Source organism: Monodelphis domestica, chromosome 2 (assembly GCF_027887165.1).
Source record: "Monodelphis domestica isolate mMonDom1 chromosome 2, mMonDom1.pri, whole genome shotgun sequence".
NCBI classification, from domain to species: Eukaryota; Metazoa; Chordata; class Mammalia; order Didelphimorphia; family Didelphidae; genus Monodelphis; species Monodelphis domestica.
In genome coordinates this window covers 453718129-453739417 of record NC_077228.1, presented here as the reverse complement: position 1 = coordinate 453739417, position 21289 = coordinate 453718129, and the positions used below count along the sequence as shown (strand labels likewise).

Genomic DNA, 21289 nt, shown 5'->3' with positions numbered 1-21289 from the left:
GTCTTGCTCCTAGCCTCAAGGTCATCATTCTAGGAAACAACTTATTTGGAGAGAAAACTAGAAACTCCTTTTGTTTTCTGTGGCAACCCAAGATGCCTCAACAGCTACTAAAAACTGGAAAAGAAGGTTCTTGCCACCAAAATCTCTCTCACTGTCTGTCAAATGGTTTAATTTTACAAAATGCTGTGATTTTTTTCAGTGGAAATAATAATAATGAAGATGCATTACTATCTGTTTTGATGCAGTCTAAGGACTGACTTGAAATTAAAACCATCAGGTGTGTTGCATTTCCCAGTAGAATGTGAGCTCCTTGGGAGCAGAAACTATATTATTTTTCCATTTGTATCTCCATTCCTTAGGCCATTGCTTGGAACATAATCAAGTCAAATTAAGTGATTTTCTTCATTCATTCAGAGAGGACAGAAAGTTCAATTGCATATCAGGAAAAACCTGAATCTTAATTCTGCCTCAGACACACTTAATAGCTGTGTGATCTGGAAAAAATTATTTAACCTCTCTGATCCTCAGTCTCCCCATCTGTAAAATCATACCTGTAATGTCTACCTTAAACTATTATTATAAAGTCAAATGAGATAATATGGATAATTTTTTGTAAATATTAAAGCAGTATATAAATGCTAGCTATTATTATTGTTGTTGTTACTACTACTACTTGTGTCATATCTGAAACCTTGCCCATCCTAGATATTTTCTTAACCACTATTCAAGCATTTCTTTGATGCCTTTCCAAAATGTGTCCATTTTCAAAGGAGTAGAAAGTTATAATTCTCATTTTAGAAAATCTTTATAATATGCAGTTTGTTTCCCAATCAATATATTTCTGGTAGAGTTTCAAAGCCATCAGTCCTATGTTCCTAGATCCCGCTATATAATTATTTTCTTGACATAGATGCTGATCATGAGAAAGGGTAAGCAAGGGTCAAATCATTAAAAGAGTGTAGAGAATCAATCAGTTGATGTGACTGAATCAACATTTGTCATAATATCACTTTTATCCAAATCTCATTGACCTGGCTCATTGACTCTATCACCTACTTCAATTTGGAGTGCATTTACATAAAGGTTTTTTAAAAGTAACAAAAGGTTTGTTTGTTTTTTAAGTTGAAATCATCATGATGGTAGTAGTTAAAATTCCCCAAATATTCAGGTTTTTCCTAACCTCACTATTTCTCTTCCCTAACTCAGCCTCACTTCATCTCTAAAAATAAAGGAAGTAGTCAAGGCAGTCAAGCCAATCTGAGCATTCTTCATCACAGCCCAGGTACCACTTCATACTCCCTGATGGACTTCTGTGTGCAGACGAGAGATGAGTGTCACCATGCAAATACAGATAATATTCAAAGGACCCCTTTGACAAGAGAATTGATGGTCATGTAAATATAGTCCTTTGAAACAACTGGCTTCTGTCTTTATAAAATGAGGGCACTTAGTTGCTTGCTGACTTAACTGATCATTGAATAGCTAAGTGACTTACAACAAGATCAACAAAGTTCTGTTATTCCTATGGGGTCATTCCTTTCATATCTCAATTGACCATGTTTTTTTCTTTGTGGACTTTAACGTTAAAAGAATAGGTTACTGAACTGATCTTTTAAATACATAAATGTTCTGGTCAAAATGATTAATTTTATGGTTCCATATATACAAAACCTTTTTTGTCTGGATAACATCTAAAAGATATATCTATTTGAGGTTAAGAGGGGAAGGTAAGGAATGGATGTATGCAATAGTCTGTTTCAGTGAGAAAAACTGGTCCATAAACATTTCAGAATTACTTTCTTAACATTTCCAATTTTAGTCACTATGAAAGATACATTTTTTAAATCCAGCTTGTTTAGTGCAGTTGAACATTCAAATGGTAATTCTTCCTCATACAAAGAAAATTAAATATTAGGAGACCCAGGAGGTCCTTGTTATCTGAGGATAATTGGTACCAGAAAAAGTCAATTTAAAGAATCCTTTTAAATGGGGACCAATAATTCATAGTAAAAAAAGAGAAAAAAATCTCATTTATTGGAAATTTATATTGACAAGTGAAAATATTATTAGGAAAAGAAATTTCACTTATTTCATATTTAGCAAAATTTGAATTATAATTTCAATTCAGTAATTGTTAAAATGATTAAAGAATTATATCTTTTTGGTGCAACATTTCTAATAAAATTATAAACTGCATGATATTACATTCTTCAGGTCTCAATAATATAAAAATATATGAATGTATCATTAGTTTTTCCAGTGAATTTCTTAATAATCAGATGATTGTCTTAGAGCTGGAAAGAATTTGGGAGGCATCAACTTCATTATTTACATTTTATAGCTAAGAAAACTGAGATTCATGTAGATTTAATGACTTGCTTAATGTCATATAGATAGTAAAGTAATTCAAAGGAAATATTTGAATCCAAGACTTTTGAACTCACAGGTAATTAATGTTTTTGATCATTCTCTCATGAAGCTTATACTGACAAATCTGAAGAGACCAAGATTTTGAGGGGATAAGTAGGAATAGACAATAGGTACAAAGAGACTAATGTTAAGTGGGGAGGAATGTTTGAGTGGGTAGCAGTTTTATAAGTAGTCCATTAAATACTGTTGTTTTTTTTCAGAATATGATGATTTTTGTTTTTCTTTGCAATCTCTTAGGGAGGTATATGTTATAGTAGATAGACAAGTCTATGAGTCAGAAAGACTTAGGTTCAAGTCCCATCTTTGACATACACTTGATGGATGTAGGAAAGTCATCTAAGTTCTGAGGCCCTAAATAACTCTCTAAAACTAAAAGTTGTGAAATGAAAACTGATCTATATTGATAGAAGTGATTTCCTCACCTGGAAGTTTCTTGTTTCAATGAAATTACAGGTCTTGGAAACAAAATATAACTTCATAAACTATAGGGTCTCACACAATTAATAATAGGATAAATACATCCTCTGCCCAACTCCAAAACCCTGACATAAGCAAAACTTGACTGTGGCTACTTTAACACAAGCAACTGGCTTTAGTCTTCCAAAGAGCAAAAAGAAGTCAGTGAAGCAAAGGAAAGAATCATGCACCATATTTCAAAACAATTACTAGACTTCTAAAACATCTAAGCACACAATGTAGGAAGGGAAACAAAAAAGATAATTCATGAAAGCTTCTTCCTCAAACATAATCAGATGTTATCCACATATCTGAACCTTCCTTTTAAGCTCTTCTATTTCCCCTATGATGAGAAAAAAAAAAACATGAAGTTGAAAGGGTCATCTACTACAATGCCTTTATTTTAAAAATGAGGAAACTGAGGCCAAGAAGAGTTGTTTATTATCCAAGGTCACATAGTAAGTGGTAGAAGAAGGATTTGAACCCACACCTCTTATATATCCTGGGGTTTTATTCTATTGTACCTGTCCTCTTTAGTTTAGTAATATAGTTATTCACATAATTTGTTGCCCAGAAAATTTTACATTTTTATAAACCTGTGATTTCATCAATATAACTAGATATTTCCTCCCATTTTTGCATGCTTTCTTTTCTTGAAGTATTCTTATCTTTGTCCTTTAAAGAACCACCCAACACACTGGTAACTTTCTTCTGGTACTTTTATATTTCCAAAGTATGATTGTACTCCAAGTACTATATCAGTGACCTAAAGAAAGGATACAGGAAGAATATCAGGCCTGACTATACATTTTGCCTCTGACATCAGCTATACAATCATGTTCAATTTACTTGATTTTCCTGAAACCTCAGTTATCTAATTTTAAAAATATGATAGTAATGAATTTGGAGTAATATTGGATTGAGAGCTGCCCCCAGAGCCAGGAAGTCCTAGGTTCAAGTCCCACCTCTAACACAGTGATAATGAACCTTTTAGGAATGGAACACCCAAACTGCACCCTCTCATGATATGTGAGCCACCTCTTTACACCAGACAGGGGAAGGAGGAAGCACTCCCATCAGACTCCTGGACAGAGGAGTGGGTGATATCCCCAGGCAAATGGTAAAGGAGAAGGGAGAATCCCCCTCTGGCACATGTTCCATAGGTTCGCCAACATAGTTCTAACACAGATTCCTAAATGGCTTTGGACAACTTCCTTATCCTCCCAGTGCCTTAGGAAACTAAGTCTATAATTTGTAAAGATGGTACAAACCTATGTGATAGAAGGAGTTTCCTTATACTGGAGTCCCAAGGTAACAATAGAATCATAAGTTTTGTTCCCTAAGCAAAATAACTACAAATGGAATAACTTGTAAAATCCTTTGCAAACATTAAAAGCACTAGAAAAAAGTCAACTATTATTGAGTTATCTTTCATTCCTGTTGTATTACTAGCCTGACTCTTTTTCAGGTCATCTCTCATATCTTTTACTATTTGTCCTTTCTAAGTTATCATTTGTTCTACGTTTAGTCTTCTGGTACCATCCATGCATCTTCCCATTGCCACTGGAGTCACTTAAATTATTATTCTATTGAATTCATGATGTTCAATAATGGCAGCCATAGAGTATCAATCAAAAAACGTTGGTCTTAAAGAGAAACCTTTGTTTAACAAGGCCCTAGTAATCTACTTGCTCAGTATCATCAAAATATTGATTTTGTCAGGAAAAAGATAAAAACATCCACATCATCTAGAACTTCTGTCAAAGGATGATGTTTCTGTATGTTTTTTATTGATAGTTACTAATTTTAGCTTTGCATAAATGTGTAAACATGCATATTTGATACTAGGAGACATATTTTCATCAATGATAATACAAATAATTCTCTTTCAGAAATACTTTCTAAATGTTCAGAGTTGTCCCAATGCATAAAAACACAGTATTCAACATCATTGAATAATATTACTAAAATATTCAAATTAGGCCATTTAATTTAGGTTAGAGCAAGTTTTCTCACATACATAAATATCCAAACAATAACATTTTTGACAAAAACCTGATCTTAGAATAATCATAAATATGATACCAAGATTAGTTTAATAATTAGAGATCTTTGGGACTAAAACTGTTATCTGTTCCTGGTAAGTAAGCATTCCTATAGCTCAACAACTTTCTAGACATTGTATTAATTAGATTTCCAAACAATATGTTCCCAACCTGGCATGCAAAAGCTGAATTAACAAATATGAATGATCTACTAAGCAATGAAAATTAAACTTTTCACCATCTAAGAAAATTTAGGATAAGAAATTTATATACATAAGCCATAATGATGAGGAGTTACTAGTTCCTTCAGGACAAAGTTGTGCTCACAGAGTTAAAGCAAAACAGAGCATTGGAAAGTTACTGGGAAATTCAGAGGCACCCACACATTAATCAAACATAATTATGGATGACCCATTCCTCTCCTTTATTCTCTTATTTCAGTCAGTCACCATCTCCTGTCTCATCATCAAATGTCTCTTCTGTCAAATCCTTTCTCTATTCCTCTTAGCTGCACAATAGTCAAGGTGTTCATCCTACCATTCTTGGAATATTTTAGAAGACTTTCTGCTTCAAGTTTCTCCCCACTCCAATCTGGGTACTACTGTCCAATTAACCTCAAATACTGTTTCTATGATGTTATTCTTAGTCAGGAGACAAAAAAGGGACACTTGGTGCCAGAAATGGGGAAGGGGAAGGGCAACAAGGAAAGGAAAACAGAAATTGGAAAGCGAAGCTTCAGAGGTTTCAAAAATTGTCTCTACTTCAACATTATTCTCAACTGATGCTCAGTGACAGACAATATGAGTTTTGACAAATATGCACTTCCTCAGAACTCAAAGCCCGAGTTTTCATCTTGGTTCTTCCATTCTTCCTCTACCTGTGTTACCTTGTTAAACATTGCCTAACTTTTGAGGTCACATTGGAAAAAGAAAGGCAATATGTTAGATGCCTTCTACAGTCCTTTTAGCTCAAATTTTAAAAAAATCTTATAAGTTTTAGAAGTTGTTTATTTGAAAATATCAGTAATTGTAATTGAATTATGTTTCAGGATAATGAAATTTTTTCCCATTTAACCAGTCTATATTTTATTAAGCCCTTGCCTTTCCTAATAACCTATGCAAACTGCAAAAGAAAAGATGCAAAGTTGCAAAAGAAATGATGACTCGATGGTCTCAAGAAACCTGCAACAAGTCAAACCATTCATTAATAAATGACTGTTTCTTTATTTACAAAAATGGTGATAGTCCATCTATAACTTTGTACCACTTGGCTGAAACTCATTTTAATCTAAACTGAAAAGGTAACTAAAATATAACACAAAATTTAGTAGAAATGAAAAGATGCTTTGAATTGCTTAAAATTAAGAAATTCACAAAATGAAAAATGTTTCCCCTTAAAGTTTTAGTGGTTTGCTCCCTCTTACTTTTGTTAAAATCCTCTATGTCTAAAATGGGGAAAGCATTCATTTTTGTCATGATTCAGTCAAACTAAAACAGATAAACAAATCTATTTCCAAGTTTCCTAACAACAACAAAAATGCCTTTTAGTTGAGCCCAATCTTGGAAAGTTTTACTCCCAAGTTTTGCATCAAAAAAGTTATTAACAATCAAGTTGATGGATAGAGGGACTGTTTGTTTGCATTCTTATCCAGGAGTTAATAGTAAAATAAAGTGGCTGGATTCACTTGTTCAATTTGTTGGCACTTTCTTACAATGCTCTTCAAAAGAAAAGATTTAAGAATTTGTGTGAGTGCTTTGTATATGTATATGTATATGTATGTATATGTGTATGTATATATATGTATATATATATATATACTGTGTATTGGTTCCAAGGCAGAAGAGTGGTAAGGGCTAGGCAATGGGGGTCAAGTGACTTGCCCAGGTTCACACAGCTGGGAAGTGGCTGAGGCCGGATTCGAACCTAGGACCTCCCACCTCTAGGCTTGGCTCTCAATCCACTGAGCTACCCAGCCGCCCAATCCACTGGTCTGGTTTTATTAGTCACATTTAATACTATTTACCCTACAAATATTTACCCTACAAATACTATTTACCCTACAAAAAACAAAACCTCTTTGGAGTTGAAGTGTGAAAATAATACTACTGGCTTACCTTTCTTTTAAGGATTTGGGCTTTTCTCTGACTGAATTCTGAACAGATAGTATGGATAGCATGGAGATTTGTCATCACAACTTAAATGGCCCTTTTAAAATAGCAGTTTTTATTTGGAAATAGCATAAAAGTTTCCATTTAACTCATTAAAGATGGTATCAATGGTGCTTATTAGCAGCACAAGGGACCACACTTATGTGGCATCTTTGAAAGAAAAGTCATTGCAGGCAAAAGTGTCAAAACAAATTTCTGTGGTTTCATAAAATAGATGAAATAATTTCTCAGTTGAAATTAACTGCATTTGGTTTGTTTTCATAAAAATGAAAGATTGTTTCCATGTATGAAAAACAAGTTTTTATTTTTGTTTGGTTTTTACAAAATACTATTTGGCTGTTTACAAAACCAATTTTTCAGGGGAAAATTTTAATTTTGTCCTAAGCAAAATTTCAATATCTTAAAATGAATACTGGAAAAATTCAATCTTAACCCAAATCTGATCATTTTATCAAATCCTAGTGAAAAATGACAGGTGTCCTATGTGCCTATCCAATATGGAACCTCCATCATACTCTGTTATACTTGATTGCACTTAACTTCCTTCCTTGCAGAATAGTTGAGATTGACAATAACTTTGGGAAGAAGTCAAAAATGAGTAGATTCAGACATGCATAGAGATGATGACCATAATGGTTACATTACAAAGCTAAAAATGGTTCTTTGAATGAGCCATTGTGAAAACCATGCAGCCTGAGATCCACAAGATATAAAAATCTTGCAGAAGAAAAATTGTAATAAAATCTGGACTTTCAAAGGAGGTTAAACCTAGGGACTCTTCTCCAATTCAACTGAACAGATTCTAATAAGTGAAGTTCAAAGTTGTAAATGTAAAATTTGGAACAGACGTCAGAGGCCATAGAGTCCAAGCCTCACACTTTATAGATGAGGAAACTGAGGCAGTAAAAGTTTAAATGATTTGAATAATGCTATATAGTATGCATATTTGATATTTGCTCACAGGAGCCAAATAACTTCAGTTATTTTTACATCAAATAAAATTTAAAACTCCTTAGATGCCAGGACACCTTTTATCTCCACTCAATTTTCTCCTTACCTTAGAATGCAGAACTATTTGAAGAGCTATATCAGTTATGCTATGTATAGTTGATCAGTTTTTCAATGTGCTTGATTTGAGAAGATCTAGAGGCATCTACAAAGTGGCTCAATGGAAAAAGTAGTGAAATTGACCTCAGAATACCTGAATAAGAATCCTGGCTCTGTCACCCTGTTTCCTTGGACAAACTATTCCTTCCCTTTGAACCCCTCTCTTTACCTCCCCCCTTTATTTTTCTCTCCTCTCTCCTCCCTCCCCTCTCTCTCTCTCCTTCTCCCCAGGTCTCTCCCCCTTTTTCTCTCTCTGCTTTTTCTCTTCTACCTTCAGTTTCCTCATCTAAAAAATGAGGCTATGCCAAATATCCTCTGGTCCCTCTTAGATTTAAATTGGTGCCTTCATCATTTAAAATACACCCCTAGAAGGGAAAATTTATACTTATATGAATACGCTCTCAAAATTTAAAATATACTGAAATAATTCACCTGATCAAATAAAGCCATAGGTGTCTCTAGTAAACAGCTTCAGGAAGTGCATTCCCTGCCCCAAAAACAGTTGTAAAAACTTTGTGTGTCTCATAGACATAGATAATCTATGGATAAAACCTGGTTAAATTCCTTAACAATGAATGATTTTCTATTAGTTAGCTAAGGTGGAGCCATTGAGGATGCTATGTTCACACTAGACTCCTAACTCCTTAAGACGAGGGGCTGTGTTCTTTGCTTTTGTTCTAGTTTGTTTTTATTTTCCCCTTCTCTTTCTATCCCCAATGTTTAGCACAGTGCTGGCATATTAGTACTTAATGCTGGTCTATTGACTGACAAATGAAATAAAGAAGATAAGGTCTCTTCAGTTAACCAAAATCTGAACTCTGCTTGAAGAAGACACAAAACACAAGCATGAAAACAATTATAAAACAATATGTCATCAAGGGGGAAATGATATGTTATAATTAATTATGTAATTGCCCCAAGGATGTTAAATAGGAGCAATCAGTGTGGTCTAATCACAGGGCCATCTAAGGGCTATCAGGAATTAGCCAATTTCTAAAATATAAACTGGCTGCTTATATTTTACACAAACATACACAAACACACATATACACACACTGTATGGTAAAATTGAAGCAATTACCTGGATGTTTACCTTAATGATCTGACCTCAATGCTTTTAATATTCAGGTGAAAGCGATTCAAAGAAGGCTTGAATTATCTGAATAATTACCTTAAACATTTCATGTAGATATACAGAGCCTCAGCACCATATAAAAGAGGTTTAGTTTATATAAATATTGCGACCACTGCATTCAATCAGAACTTATTCCAGGACTGACTCATTTTAAACTATTGACTATTCTGTTGTTTTTGCTGTAACACAATATCCTGGTGGTTCTGGCAATGGACGCTAATGTTATTTTCAGGCAACGTAGAAAGACAGAAAGACTATATTTTTTAATATTTACCTGGAACACATCTCAAGAAAATAGACAGATTAAGGCAAAAAGATAATAAATATTATGAAGAGGAAAGGTAAAGAAAGTGGTTTTACTTGCAAAAATAGGGAGCTGTGAAATTTGCCTTTCCATGTAAAAAAGTAGACTATCGTTAATATGTTTTGTCAGAAACATAAGGTATATCCCTTAGGATTTTTTTTCTCCCTTATATAAGTGAATCCCCATATTAAAAATAATAACATTTAAGAAACTTATTAATCCTTTCAGTCCATTATGGTACCATGTAGCAGTTGTAACATTTAGGAGTCCTGTTCTGGGCAAGTAGCCAGAAAGACCAAATTTGTGTCCTACCTGAGACATTCACTAGCTTGTGTCATTCTGGTCAAATTATCAGATGCACATACATACAGATATATGTATATATGCAGTGTTTTACTAACCTTAAAGCACTATATAAATGCTAGTTGTTAGTATCAATGCCCTGCAGAGAACTGCACATCCATCAGTGGTTTATGTTGGGTAGTAGTAAAGGATGATAATTTCATTTTACTACCCTTGCTCCATTTCAAAGCAAGAGGGTATGCTAAAAAATATTGTATGGTTTAATAAAAAATTTTTTTCTGTGCACCCACTATAAATTGTTAATTGTCCACGGCTGCTGAACGAGTGGCTATTTAGAAGGGATAATGCATTTAGAATAGTTATCCATTGGCAGCTTACTCCTTCTGCTACCCATATGGGTAAGGGTGGAGAATCTAATTTTGGTTTGACTTTGTGAGTCATATTAAAAAGTCTCTTTCTTTGTGGTTAATATCAATCCCACTTTTGGTCTTGTAACTGATGGGAAAAAATAGGAAAGAAAATCAAAGTGATTTCTGTCCTGTTGGTTTTTTTCTTAATTCTTAGTTGTGAAAAGATACAAAGAAAAGTGTCTCTAAAGTTCAAAAATAACTATTCCATAATCAAATCAATTTTCCAAGCTTTCTGCTTCTCGTTTCACCCATTGCTCTTAATTCTACCCTCTGCTTCTAATCAGGATAAGTTAAAAGGGAACTCGCTGAATTTAGTTACAAGATTTAGATTTGCATGAAAGTTCTGCTACTTATTTATTACCTGTATAACCTTGGCTGAATCACTTAAATTCCCTCAACATTACTTTCCTCATCTGTAAAATAAAGTGGTTGGGCTAGTTAAAATTGAAAGTCTCTTCTAGTTCAAGATTTCTATTAAGCAGTAATAGAGGAAGCTAGGTAGCACAGTTCTCACACACTTATTATTTGTGAGACTGAGTGGGAAACCTCAGTTTCCTCATCTTTAAAATGGGATAATAATAGAACATATCTCACACGGTTATTGCGAGGATTCAAATAAACATTCAAAAATTGTTTTGCAAACTTTAAAGAATAATGTAAATGTTCTACTTTCCACTGTAAGTTGCAAGGAATAGATTTCATAAAGAAGAAAAATTAGAGCTTCCCAAAAATATAATGGGTCATTTCAGAAGGTAACAATTTCCCAAATATTGATCTAGCAGAAGCAAAATATCAAGGCTATCCAAGAGATTTATGATTTAGGTAAGTAATGAATAAGATGCCTAAGTTCTTTCCTAATTTTATCATGGTATCTTTTCTTTATACACTAATTACAATATGACCATCATAGAGATCGCAAGCAGATTTTGCCTTGCTTCCTTGTATTTGCATGACAAATTTGGCATAGTGCCTGACATATAGGAAGCAATTAATAAATGCTTCTTCATCCATTCATTTACAAAATAATTTGAATTTAACTGGATTATGAGGGCTGTGAAAGTAACAAGGCTATACTTGGACTTTTCTTAAATTTGCACATTCTAGACACTAGAAGAAATATCCTACCAAATATTTGTGCACTCCATAATCTTTAGAGCTGATCTAAGAAAATTACATCTGGTGACAGGCAATTAATTTTCTATTTGCTAAGGGCATTCAGGGTTTGTTATACTATAACAAAGGTTTTATTTTTAGAATAAGTACGATTAATGACCTTGGTTAGGAGGAAATTCCATAGATAGAGAGTCTCCCCCTTCAGCAGTTCTGTGTTTTAGAAGGAGAGCGTGTTGAGTTTGGCATCAGGATAGATCTGAGTTCAAATTCTTCTTTAACTACTTATTGGTACTATGACCCTAGGCAGGTCACTTGACCTCTGTCAACCTTAATAACCCCTCAGTTTGTAAAGTGGAAGAATAATAGCACCTATTTCACAGAGTTGTTGAGGAACAAATGAGATGTTGTGTACACACAAAGACATGTATATATACATATATGATTATATATGTATATGTCCAATATAGACACATATATGCATATAGTGCTTTGCAAAATCAAATCATGAAGTGCAATTTAACTCTGATTAATACTATTTCTTGAGACTATTTTGCTATATGCAAGCCATATTTATGACAGGAAAAAAATCAATTCCCTTCATTCATACACAGGCTTGCTTTTCTCAACCCCATCCCACCATACAAGCATGAAGCCTTAGTACTCACATTATCTAGAAAGAAGTCAGGGTTGTCCTCTATTAAATGTATACAAGAGGGGTCATACAATAGCAGCAACCAATGTGGGTCTAACATTTGTGTTCTTACAAAATTTGCTCATTTCTTTTGTACCTGTTATCACCACCTTGCTGTGTCTTCATAGTAATTCTAGCCTTCTTCCAAGTATGAGACTGGATGAATCTCTGAAGATCATGTTTGGCATCAGAATCTCTCTCAAGGAGGAAATTACAAAGGAATTTGTAGCACAGAAAAAGCAATACTTGTAATAGAAACATTTTTCTCCTAAGTGCTTTTCCATTTAGATTCTTAAATTTACCTCTATTTGGGTATTTAAGTACTACACAATTTTGGCATATTTTTGAAAGTTTTTTCCTATGCCATCTTCTTGCAAAAGCAAACACTTATACAGATTATCAGCTGTGCTAATTATGGAGGCATTCATCTATAATCTAGGCTATCTGAGAGACTGAGGTTTCTGAGCTACCATGGGCAAAACCCACTGAGTGTCTACACTAAGTCCAAGATCAATATGGTGAATCCTTGGGAGTATGAAGCTACTAGGTTGCCTAAGGAGGAGAGAGCTGACTCAGGTCAAAAATGGAACAGGTCAAAACCCCCAAGTTCATCAATGATGAGATCAAGCCCATGAGTGGTCACTGAAATCCCATATATGTTTCATGAAGTTGGAATGCAACTTAGCCATTATCTGATCAATTCCTACCAAAAGCATGAACCTCTATACCATATTTAAGAAGCTTTATCCAAGTATGAACAGTTGACAGAATTAGTTCTGCAGGAACTTTGATACTTGTAGAAATGATTGATTTTTTCTTATTGTCATTCCAAACATTTTCTTTCAAAAAGTAGGACAAAAATCCTTATGAAGTAATATTGAGCATTAAAGAACTTATTTTAAACATTGCCATCTCTTTCATGTTAATGTGACTTAAAGTACAGAGTTAGAAGTTTGTCTTGGACTACTGTTTCCTTTCAGTTATGAAAGAGACTCGGAGTTAGGGGGAAAGACAAAGCAAAAATGAGAGATCTAAACAGAGACACAGGGAGTACTTTCTGTAGGACATTGCATGGATTACAAATTCTAGGCCATGTTTTCCTCCTCTAAAATGAGGATTTAGATTAGAGGGTTCCTAAGATCCCTCCAAGTCATAGTCAATAATTCTATGATCCTAGGTCAGAGAATGTGAATAAAAACATAAAAAGGAGATCTTATTGAATACTAAAGTCATCCAAAGATGCCTTCAGTCTCATTATAGTACTGACTTATTGAAAAACAAACAAAAGTGATCTCCTTCGGGTACAAGAGGAAATTACCAAGACATGTTGTCCACTTGAGTGTTTTAAACAAAACTGGATATAATTCACTATCTTTTTATGTAACCTGCAGTTTTATGATTGGATATTATGCTTTATTACTTGACCAAAAGTTTAAAAAAGTCATTAAGGCTAGAAAGAGTAAAACTGCTTAACTTTTTAAAAGCATATTGAACAACTGGGAAAACTAGAAAAGTTTATTTATGGCCAATGTCTGGAGAAGATTATATTTTAGAAACACCTTTAAATGAGGATATATGCATTCATTATGCTTTCCATTCTCGGTATAACTACCCAGACATGGGCATTCTAGCATATAGGTCCTCAATTATGAAACTTAGTGATGCTTCTTTTGTAGAAGCATGTGGTTAGGAAGTAAGATAAGGGATATCACAAAGTTTTAAACTGAAAGAGAAGATTGGACTTTTTCCTTTTTATGGGATTTAATATACTCTGATTTAAAGTAGTTCAGGGGAAGATTATTATCTTTTGGCACCCCTTTTATTTTGCATAATAAAACAAAAATTATCAACCTTGCATAAAGCAGAAAAATATTTTCACTGAGGGGGTCCAATAAAACTGTGGAACATCCTGAACATAAAGGATATCTTCTTGGATATAAAACAGAACCATTTTTAATGGTTTAGGGAGGAAGGATCATTATTTTTTTAATCCTAAGTGGGAGGAAAGTTTTAGAGATGTCAAAACTGGGGTATTCTGGGGCTAATATGCAAAATCAAAAAGAAGATAAATGCAAAACTTGTAAAACAAGGGGATTACCAAAGTTAGGGCCAAACTCTAATGAACTGACCGAAAGCCTGCAAGTGAAGACTGACATAACATTCAAGAACTCTGGGGAGGTCTGGAAAGGTTTATCTCCTGGCTCACAATACATGTCTTTTGGAAGAGTCATGGATAGGAGAGAAAAAACAGACTCTCCAAGCACACTCCAACCCACCCCCACTCACACACACACCACCACCACCCCTATCACCAATTTAGAATTTAAAATAAATGATGAAATAAAATCTAATTTCTCTAGGTCATCACTGACCATAGTGCATTTTGGTATTCTCCATTGAGAACTCAAAACCACATGCAAATACCTGCTGGTGATTCTTCAGACCAATGGGTCCTCCTGCCAATGGCCCACGCAGCCCAAGTCACTGTCCAGACTTTGATGAAATGGTTGGTCGGAAGTTGCTTCTGACCAATTCCCCAGCCCTGATCAGGAGGCTTAACTTCTAGTTGGCACAGGCTCCTTTACCACGGGCGCTTTTGATGTCAAAACTATTGTGACCCTTGCTGCAGTGGAAAACTACTTTGGAGGAGAGGAGGAAAGGCACTAAAGGAAGAAACCTCAGCCCTTCCAAACAACTGGCTGATTTTAAAAGCTAATAATAATAAGGGTGTTCCTATACACCGCAGCTGTTTTTCAACAACAATGTGTTTCCAATGGGGTAGGGGGAATGTAAGTTATAGCATACTTCAAACAAACCAGTCCATTCTAGATAATTAAAGCTTACATTTACCAAGGCAGACAGCAGTTTGAAAAATGTCAACATTTTGGCCTGATCCTAAGGGAAAAGTTTAATGCCTCTCTTTGGTCTCTACCCCTAGGAAGTAAGGCTTTGGGCAAGTGATCTCAAGTACACTTCTAGGACAATAGGATGGATCTGAGAGGTAGAGTTAGAAGAGAACTAAGAAGCCATAGACTTCAAACCCTCATTTTAAGGTGAAAAAATTGAGGTTCAGGAAGATGGGCTGATTTGTCCAAGGTTACATAGATCATAAAGGGTAGCTCTGGCACTTAAGGACTTAATTTTTACCACTGTCAAAGGAAAGTAGATCCCCTAAAATTCTAGATGATTTTGGTTCTTTTAGTCAGTTTTAAAATGAAAAGGATAGTGATTTGTGCTGTGGTGTGTTGTACTGATCATGTTGTCTGTAGAAATTTTGCCCGATTTTCAAGGTAAAAATCTTGAGTTACCTTGAATCAGACAATTATTACCTGCTTAGCACAGTGCACAAAGTAGGTATTTAATAAATGTTTATGAATTAAAAAGTCTATTTAACCCTTCTGTGCTTCAGGCTCCTCATCTGTATTTAACATCTTAAGGAGGTCTACCTCCCAAAACTCATAGCTGTGCAGATGGATCCCCTAGAGAGTTGCCGATTCTTGGAAATTACAACAAAAGTATCCTGCCTTGAAGGTCCCAAAACTGAGGTTCATGAGCCCCTAATGGTATACTTACCTTTATAAGCCAGCCAGCAGATATAATTTCCTCAAAATAAAGGCATTTACTAAGATGGTAAGAACAGTGGTAGAGAGTAGGACCCTCCACAAATCTGCAGTGGACTTTCATATATACACCGATACATATATGCATGTATATGATATGATTTGGGGCAACTAGATGGTTAGACTACCAGGTCTGCTGTCAAAAAGACTCATCTTTATGAGTTCAGATCTACCTTCAGCCATTTACTAGCTGGGACAGTTTCCTCATCTATAAAATAAGCTGGCAATGGGAATGGCAAACCACTCTAGTGTCTTTGCCAAGAAAACCCCAAATGAGGTCACAAAAATTCAGACATGCTTGAAACAACTAAACAATAAATATATGCCATGCATGTATTTCATCAGAAGGAAAAGTGAGATTGGCTTAGACCACGTTGACAGCAAAGCATTCATGTAGGGAACACTTATGGGTAAGACAGCATGTGCATCTAGGATTTCAGTATCAGAGTATCCTTTCTCTTCTTGTAGTTTCCTTGTCCTCTTCTCTCCAGGGCACATCATCTCTGCTGTTACTTACTCTTAGTCTCCTTAGGTCTTCTCCTCTCCAAGACTGATTTCTTTCCCCCGTATAACCATTTCTCTCTGCTGGAGGCTAAAGGGTCACACATCACTCAATCAGCTTTGGGTGCTCCAGTTTTTTTGGGTTTTTTTAAGGACCATAGGAGGGGAATTGGCCAGTCTTTGGTCAGCTACTGCCAAATCTGCTTTTCAATTCAGAGGGACCTTTTCACATTTAATGAAGGCATAACTGCATGTGTATATCTATATCTATCTATAGTCATAGAGCTCTTTGTACTTTATTAGCACATCTGTATCTCCTTACCTGTGTTATCTAATCCTTATTTTCCTAGATTATGTGAACTGAGCTGAGGGCCACAAAACCTCCCCATACTACAAATGGGAAAAAAAAGAGATAAGACTGTTTGGCCTTCAAGATCTCTTCTAAGTGGACTATCAGAAAGAAAACAGAAGGAGACATAAAGATAAAATGTAAACAGAATTAGGGTTAAGTTTAAGATTCAATGATCTTAAAGTCCCTGTTTTCTCTTCAAAATGCCATTTAATTGAATTTGATTTGCATTCTTACCTTCTCTTCTTCCAAAAGATCTGCTGTAAGGATAATCTAAAATATTTCTTCCTATTAGTATTTGACTGGAAATCTCTAAAAAGTGTCCTCTTTTTTTTTCAGAAGGGATATTTGTATTTCCTCAGAAGTAGTAAGACTTGAAGTCATATCCTAGATTCACCAGTAATTCTGCTTGCTTTCAGCTCCAAGAAATGTCATGTCTTTCCCAGGTTAAGTTGACTACTTGAAATTTCATTTCCATGCAGATTGATTCAATTTTACATGATACTCAACATCTCAGCTTCCTTGGTTGCCTCTCCCTTCTGATTGGAGGGCTGAACAGTAGAGTATTAAATTCTTCCTAGGGCCTTCTATTTTCAGAAGACTCAGAACTTTCCAGGTAACTCTAATTTCCATTACCAACTCTTCTTGTTTTTGACTCAAGAGAAGAGAAGAAGGAAAAGAAGGAACTTTTAAATAGTGCCAACTATGTGCCAGGAATTGTTGTAAATGCTTGAGAAATATTATCTTGTTTGGTCCCTAGAACAGCCTGGCCATATAGGAAATTGAGGCCAAGTTAGGATAAATTCCCTAGAGTCAAACAGAGAGTATATATCTGAGGCCAGAATTTAACTCAGATCTTCCTGACATTGGGCACTATGATCTATCCACAGTCCCACTTAGCTTCCATCATTTCCCATTATCATCCCCCATCCATCCAACAGATAGTCCCTGGTAGCTCCTACCTCTCCCTACATCTCTTTTCATTTTCCTTTTGTATATTATCTTTCCCTGTTAGATTATAAGCTTCTTGTGGGCTCCTTTTTTATTGCATCCCCAAATCTTAGCACAGTGTTTGACACATAGCAGGCATGAATAAATTGAAATTCAAGTTCTGCCTTAAACAAACACATACTAGCTGTATTATCCTGGACAATTCCATGAAATCATTAGTAACTATCTAAGTAAAAATTATAGCCCTTCAATGAAATTTTTCCTCATTGGGAGTTCCTTATCTCAAATCAAACCATAAATCTAACTTTTCTTTCCCTCTTTCCCCATACACTTATGTAATAAGAAAATAAAAACAACAAAAAAAGCTGATAGGATCTGTCAACCTTGCTCATTATCCATTCATTAGGTATTTGTTGAACACTATATATATATATATATATATATATATATATATATATGGTATATGCCTTATGTAAGGCTTTCTCTACATTATCTGGACCTTTCTTCAAGAAGATGAGAGTCATACATGCAAACAATTCTCACCATGGTGATCATTAGAAATTAGGAAACTCCTAAAAGTTTAGAGAGCTTAGTTTAAGTGGATGCAGCAGCATGAAAATAGTGTTTTATGACATCTTATAATATTCCTTAAAGACCCCTGGTTGAACACATGGAGCTTGTGAGTAGGGCAGTACAGTACTGTGATTCCTAGTTTGATCTTCTGGGTTTTGTTCACTTCCTGAGCATCTCAACATTAAGAAAGGTTGATTGAGTGGCAAATAGTTATGGTCTATGAAGAAAAATCCTCTTAAGTGATACAAGATGAAGACTGAAATATGTTGGATTCATTACTATATTTGTGAAATCAAACCACTCATCAAAGCATATCATACTCTTGCTTTCTGCTTGTGTACCCAGCATTTCTAAAACATTATAAGAAAATGACCTCTAACTATTTTTCAAAATAATAGAAAGATCTCTGTTTTTACTGATCTTAGTTTCAGAGAATTGGGTTTGGACTTTGCTCCATAGGCCCTGTGGATATAGATTGGTATTAAGCAAGATAATAACTAAAAGGGGTCTCTGAAAGAATCATTATGAATTAATAATTAGACTTGACATACTTCTAAAGCAAAGCTTTGGCCATCAAGATCATCAATAAGTTCCTAAGAATTCTATTGCCTAGAGAAAATTCATTGCAGTACAGGGGAGAATAGAGGAAGGAAAATCATGGCCTGGAAAACCACTTTTGAGCCAATCATTTGACTTGGTGCTCCAAGGAATTTTGCAGTCCTTTCCACCAACTCAACATAGTTGTGGAAAGCAGACCAGCCTGGTCTGACCTGTCCTCTGTTCAGTAAGGACTCAGGACTCAGAACCTAATCTTTTCCCTGGAAAGAAAGTGAGACAAGTGGCAATTGACCAGTCTGTACTTGTTCCCAAGATCCCCTAACTCCCCAAATGGAGCAAGGAGTATCGTGTACAAGGAACAGAAAGGAATCAGGTTTTAAAGGGTTTTAACAGAGTTTATTTTTGAGTCTGGAAATAATATGAAGCCATGAGAATTTAGTGATTAGAGGTAAAACCTATGATTTAAGAAAATCATTTTGGCATTTATATGGAAGATGGATAGCAGCAGGTGGAGCCTGGAGAGGGTAGAGATTAGAATGAGGTAGGGGGACTAATTTGAAGGCTATTGTAACAGTCTAGGCAAGAGATAATGGCGGATGTAGAATAGTGGTTATGTGTACAGAAAGAATGGAGAGATTTTTTAAAAAAAGATTTAGGAGAGATTTAGAAAAAAATTATAAGATTTGGCAACTAGATGGATATATGAGTCTCCAAATTACCTCCATTTATACTATATATATCTTACATGTATGATTATTTGTATGTTGTATCCCCCATTTGAACATGAGCTTTTTTAGGGCAGAAATCATGTTTTTGCTTCTTTATATCCCCAGTGTTTAGCAAAATGCCTGGAACATAGGGAACAAATAATAGGTGTTTGTTCACTGACAGACTTAATGAGGGTGAGATCGATGACACAAAGTTTAGAAACCTGGGTAACTGATAACTCCACTTAACAGCAATAAAGAAGTTTAGAAAATGGGCATTTGGGGAAGGTACAAGATAACTAGTTCTGTTTTTAACATGTTGAGTATGAGATATGTAGGACATTCAGTGAAAAATGTCTAATAGACAATGTTGATGTGGGCTTGGACCTCCGGAGACAGATTAGAATTGGATGCATACATCTGGAAGTTATCCGCATAAAAAAATACAAGTGAATCCATGGGAGCTGATGAGGTCACCAATAGCGATGATTATATTTAAGGTTTATATAGTGCTTTAAAGTTTAAGAGCATTTTGCATTTATTGTCTCATTTGATCTTCTCAACAACCCTGTGAAGTAGATATTATTACAACCATTATGGAGAGGGGGCAACTGACTCACAAAGAGTCACACATTTAAGGAAGAATCTGAACTAGTCTTTCATGAATCCAGTTTCAAGATTCAAGATTCTATCCACTACATCACCTACATATTGTGAATTGGGGCAAGTCATCTCGGACTCATTTTCCTCATATATAGGAGAATTTGTCCTTTCTAAGTTTTTATGGCATTGCTATCTTATTTTTCTTCCTACTTGTCTGACCACTCCTCATTATTCTTTACTAATCCTTCATTCAGGTCACATCTACTGATTGTGAATAACCCCCAAGGCTCTGTCATGGGCCATCTTCTATTTTTTTCTCTATATCTCTTAATAATCCCATCAATACCCAACAATTAAATATTAATTCTATGCAGATGACTCCTAGATCTATATATCTAGCACTAGCCTCTATCATGAGCTACAGTCACACATCACAAACTGTTTTTGGACATCTCAAAGTATAAGTTTCATAAGCATCTCAAATTCAACAGATGAATTGCAGAACAATGTCCCCAATCTGTACTCATCCATCACCTTTCCAATTCCCTTGGGATCCATGCTAAGGGACTCCCTAGAGTATTTCATAACAAATTTGAGTTAAGACTTTAATCTTTTTGTCCTAACCTGCAAGGGCAACTAACAAAGTAATGGCTGCTTCTTAACCAAGAAGAATAGCAATCAAAGACTTCTAAGGAAAGAATATTAGCAACATCATTAAGATAAGATTTATTTAGTCTTTGGGCCAAAAGAAAAGATTCTTTTTCTACAAGGATGTAGAAACCTGAAAGAGAACACATAGTAGGCATGGAAGGGAGGAAAGGTTTAGAATAGAAATAAACTAAATAAACAACAACAATGAAAACAAAATTGTAGATTATAAAGAATTACAATGGGGAATAACTATTACAAAGAGTAGCTAAATCAAATAACACTGGATTTAGAGCCAAATGACTGATATTAAGTTGTAAAAATGGAGACTTAAATCCAGGACTCCAGTCCCCAGAAGTCTTTGCTCACTTCCCAGATTGCTTTGTAATCACACTGAATTCTTACCTGGGCGAGAAAACAAATTATTATTTAAAGAAGTTCTCCACCTACTGAGGGTCTCTTCCGCTTCGGAGCAGAGGCATCTCTCATGATGTGAGTGAAATTGAATTGGGCCTCTCAGCCCACCTGGCACGTGCCTTTCTTACTTGTATTTTCTTTATATTTTAATCTTCAATAAACCTCTAAAAATATAATACTCCTTGCAGAGGGAAACTAAT

General features: G+C 35.0%; 1 protein-coding gene across 4 annotated transcripts in view; it reads right to left on the bottom strand.

The window, feature by feature from the left end:
* The window catches only part of SMOC2 (SPARC related modular calcium binding 2), a 276372-nt gene that overhangs the window by 92876 nt on the left and 162207 nt on the right, over positions 1-21289 (bottom strand). The gene's annotated exons all lie outside the window — the stretch shown is intronic.